Source organism: Rhinatrema bivittatum, unplaced genomic scaffold, assembly GCF_901001135.1.
Source record: "Rhinatrema bivittatum unplaced genomic scaffold, aRhiBiv1.1, whole genome shotgun sequence".
Taxonomy (NCBI): domain Eukaryota; kingdom Metazoa; phylum Chordata; class Amphibia; order Gymnophiona; family Rhinatrematidae; genus Rhinatrema; species Rhinatrema bivittatum.
Genome location: NW_021820859.1, coordinates 28257 through 33286, shown reverse-complemented (window position 1 = coordinate 33286; position 5030 = coordinate 28257).

Sequence of the window (5030 nt, the reverse complement as noted above, 5' to 3'; positions counted from 1 at the left end):
TTGTTTATTTAAATTGCTACAGAATTTTTTTATTTTCTTGCTCCAGCAACTGGACATCTCGTAATACCAATTTATGGAATGTATCTATCAGCGGATGTACCGGTCCTGGTGGAATCCAACATGATGTTGGGGGAAGAAGAAGGTGCGTAGACCTTTAAATGTAACATCAGCACATATTGAATTCAAATGTTATGATTGGTGCATTTTCAAGCCAATCAGCGGTTTAAAATAAGCACGGCCATGTTAAACATAGTTTTAGTTTGAGCCCGACATCTAAAGAAGGAGGAACCTTTTAACATTGTGAGTATTCCAGACAAAAACCCCGACTGAAGCTGTTGTCAGTAATTAATTACATTGACTTATGTTTTAAATTTCAGAGTCCGCCCTGAAGCAACATTTTCATAGCGAAACATCGGTCATGTTGGCGGCAGTCAAACAGACCTTTTGAGTTCGAGGCACGGCAACGTGGCAAAACAAGAGTTCTACATTGCAAGCGCCAGATAAGTGGTCCGCTATAAAATTAAAAAATTGTCGGGATTGTTAAGTATTGGACATCAGAAGGACAAATATGCGCTTTACAAAATGACATATTGTCATTTGTTGCAGGTTTGAAAGAAAAAAAAAGAAATTTGCAAGAAGGGCTATTAAGAAAGAATTTTAATTCTTGTTGCTGAGAAAAATGTTGAAAGGTGTCATTTGTTCATGAGCCAATGATGAATAAGAATATATAAATCAATGTCCCAGCATTTAAACACAGCTGAATAATAATGAATAAAACATAAAGACTACAACAGCTGAAGATAAGCGTCAATGTTAAAAAAGAAAAAGACATTATTATCAAAGTTGGAGACATAACAAGACAGCTATGATTTTCGGAGAAATATGACAACTCCACAAGGACCATATAAAGTAAAAACACAGGCATTCAAATTGTGGCTGTGGATAAAGTAGCAAATAATAATTGAATTATAAGGAGTATAATTCTTCCAATTAAGATAAATATTGTCAACAGTAATTCATCAAATAATAGGTTAACATCAAATCATAGTGACACCGTTACAAGAACACATTACAAAAACAAACAAGAAATAGTTTTTTTAAAATAATTTTATTAAAATAAAAATAAGAGAATATAAGACCGGTGACTGAAACAATTGGCTTTAAAGTAGTTTCTGAATTTTCGGATCTTTTGCCAATACTGAGGTCTTTTCTCTAAAGTAAAAATAGTTGAGTTACATTGAGAGAAATAAAGTTCCATGGTTTTAAAATAGAAAAACACTGGAGATTTAAGTTGATTCTCTGCAGCAAACACATAGCTAGTTATTTTTCATATTTCATTGTATACTAGTTATTCCCCGATATTGTTGTATCATTAGCTTTGTACCTAGCTGGGCTTAACATAGGGTAGCACAGATATTTAATAGAGCTGTCTAATAATGGAAAAATATGTTAGGAAGAGAGGTTACACTCTTTTCCAGGTGTAAATATTAGGGATGTGCATTTGTTTAAAAGAAAACTTCAAAATGCGATGAATTTCTAATTCTTTTCATTTGGAGGGTACTGAAATGAATTGGAGGCCCCCACGAATGAAACACATTTTATTCGTTCATTTTGTTTTAAACTAATTTATTTTATTTATTTATTTATTTAACTCTTTTCTATACTGACATTCATGATACAACTCATATCATATCGGTTCACAAGGAACAAGGGGGTTATAACATCCAGGTAAAAAGTTCTTTTTACCTGGATAAGTTCTTTTTACCTGGATAAAATTTAGCCGGAGTGTTCAATTACAGGTTTTTGTTCAGGTAACTGAAAAGCTACCCAGACAAACCTTCTATGCGCATATATTAGCAGGTGAAAATGTGTGCTGGTACTATTAGTGGGATCATTTCCAAAGGGAAAGTATGTGGTACTTTCCTTTTGAAAACTGGTATCAAATCTGCAGATACGTTTCTCAAAACCTATGTTGGCTGATAAAAGATTTCCCCCTTAATTGGTTTGGAGCAGTTTCCATAAAAGTTACTATATAAAAATACTCATACTGCTTTCCAGAATATAATATTTTAAAACATGATTTATTAATTTATTAATTTAGATTTAGCTCAAAGAAAGTGTAAGCCATAGGGTCCTATGTCAATACTGCCCTTTTACCAAACGGTGGTTGGCATGATGTCACACTTACCAAGCACACTGTCACAGAGCAGGAGAGGTATATGGTTGGCTGAGGATAGATAGAATACAGTTTTCTCTTGTACAGCTTTATTCTTCACACATCAAACATAAATCAAGACTGCTTACCTTGCAGTACCTCAACAAAACAACTTCAATATGTCGATAATGTTATAAAGAGTTGCCAATGCCTTCTCCTTCTCCCCAGGGCCTCTCTTGCTCTCCTCTGAGCCTATGTTTTATTCCTGCTCAGAGGAGACATCCTGCACATAGATTGCCTTGTGTTAAGGTGAACCAGGCCCAGAATGCTGGGACTGGTCTATTAAGGTGTTCTGAGGTTTTCTATAGGGCACTCGTTTTGGGTTTGATGCCTTTGCTCTGGTGTCAATTGAGGCTGGTTTACAGCCATCCCAGTCTATGGGATGGAGTAACTCTAAAAATATATGCTGTAGTTGATGGGCTAGATCACCTGTTGCCTACTTTGATTGCGACAGATACTTTTTGTTGTGAGATGCATGGAACTTATTTATATGAATGAGGGAAGGCCTCTACAACGTACTTGAGGATTAGTATCATGTATGTTTTTGTGTGCAGTCAAGATACATGTTAGAATTTTTCATAGCAAAAATCATAATTTATTCAGCAGTTACAACAAAGTAAGTCAGGATAATACATTCAAAACAATGGGCTCCATACTAATGCCAATTACGATGATCTCAATAATATGCCATAAAATTACACTCTAGTTGAACTTCAGGCATATTGTTATGAGTACAATAAGGTAGAAGTCACTGAATTTTCAAAAGAATAAACTGAATTAAAAAAAAAAATATATATATATACTATAGGATTATTATAGCAGCACTGTGCCGATAGTAAGTTGTCATGAGCTCTGAATCTGACTGGTTAGAATATAACTTTTTAACCACATATAACTTTTCTTGGCATAATCATCAGGAAGCAGTTGAACAGTGCCGCCAAACAAATACATAAATAAAGATCTTTGATATAGTGCCAGTAATTTAACTCACAAATAACTTGAAGGTTTGTTCAATGCCATAAAACTATTGAATTTACATACATAACTAGTCATTTATTTATTTATTTGTTTTTATTTCTCTCCCATCAATCACAGGCTCAGGTCACATTACAATGAAGTACAATATTTCAAAAACATCAGATTACAGTGAAAACAATAATAAAAACAAATAAAACATCACCAACAAATAGGCAGCCAGACTAAAACCTATACAACTCAATGCATAAATAGCAGTGTTTCATAAAAACAAAGATAAAATCAGAATACAATACTCACTGCTAACCAGCAAAATCTGTATGATTGTGCAGTACATAAAAATCTCTTGCGCATAGCATAAACATAAATCAGAAAACAATGCAGTTTACTAACCTCTGTGAAAATAACTTACTAACCTCCCTCACTATCAGGCCAATACAGTAAAATGCAGCCGCAGTTACCCTGCTTCTAACCTGCTTTCTACACAATTTGGCCGTGTTAGTCCAAACCGCGATTCACTATCCCCTTTAACCCATCCTTACCGCCTCTTTAAATCAACGGGTAACCCTTTCCGCCCACGGCATGTATATGAGATGTAAACGATTGGATTAGCTATTCCCTCCCATACAGTAACGCGCGGCCCGATTATCGCTTTTTAAACCTGCAGTTTTGCCGCGCGTTTAACCTGCTAATTTACCGCCTACCCCTACCGCTGCATTAGTGTGGAGTGTCAGGCAAGCCGAGATGAAATTTCATGGGCCACGGAGCAGCCCCAGCCAGCCCCGCTTCACTGCCTCCCCTAACTCCCCGAGACAAGACCAAGCAAACTTTCCGCCAGCCCCCGCTCACCTGCCCTGGCTACGTCCATGGATGCCGATCTCCCGCACTGACAGCTCCTGAGCAGCCCCAGGGGCTGACTGACCCCCTAACTCCTCCCCCTCCAGGACTCCTTCCTCTCAACAGGCCAGGCCATCCTCCCCCTGAGCCCCAGCCACCCCCTGACTCCCCCCCTAACTCCCCCCAAACTTTCCGCCAGCCCCCGTCACTGCCCTGGCCGTCCATCTCCCGCGCTGACAGCTCCGGAGCAGCCCCAGTCCTCTCTCCCCTCCTCCCGGGGGCAGCCGGCGGCAGCGAGAGCGGCTTTGGCATCTGGGGCGGATCGGGCGCTCCCCATGGCTCCCTATTCTCTAAAAGGTAATGCGTGCACGCCGTGACCTCGGAGTCGCATGCCGTGACCTGAGCGCCCGGCTGGACGTCCGGTCTCGGCGTGCACGCATTACCTTTTAGAGAATAGGGACCCATGGGGAGCGCCCGATCTGCCCCGGGCTGCCGAAGCCGCTCTCGCCGCCGCCAGCTGCCCCCGGGAGGAGAGGAGAGAGGACTGGGGCTGCTCCGGAGCTGTCAGCGCAGGAGATGGACGCGGCCAGGGCAGGTGAGTGGGGGCTGGCGGAAAGTTTGGGGGGAGTTAGGGGGTCAGTTAGGGGTCAGTCAGCCCTTCTCCTGTATCCACTTCCTGGTACCTGTCATTTCAAATGTCATTTGAAATGACAGGTACCAGCGCACCCAGGATACTGTATAGGCAACTGTATAAGCCTATACAGTAAAATGGATTGCGCTTCATGGACATGCTGTTGGATGCGTGTTGGATGCGCGTTGGGACCGCGGCTAATATTTGCATGCAATTTTAATACAGTATCGAGCGGTAGGTGATCCGGACTGTGCGTGCGGCAAACGCGGTGCGCCCAGCACTAACTCACCTCCTCCTACCGCTCCTTACTGTATCGGCCTGTAATCTTGCAAATAAAGAATCAGATTACATCATTAATCAAAAGCTGAACAG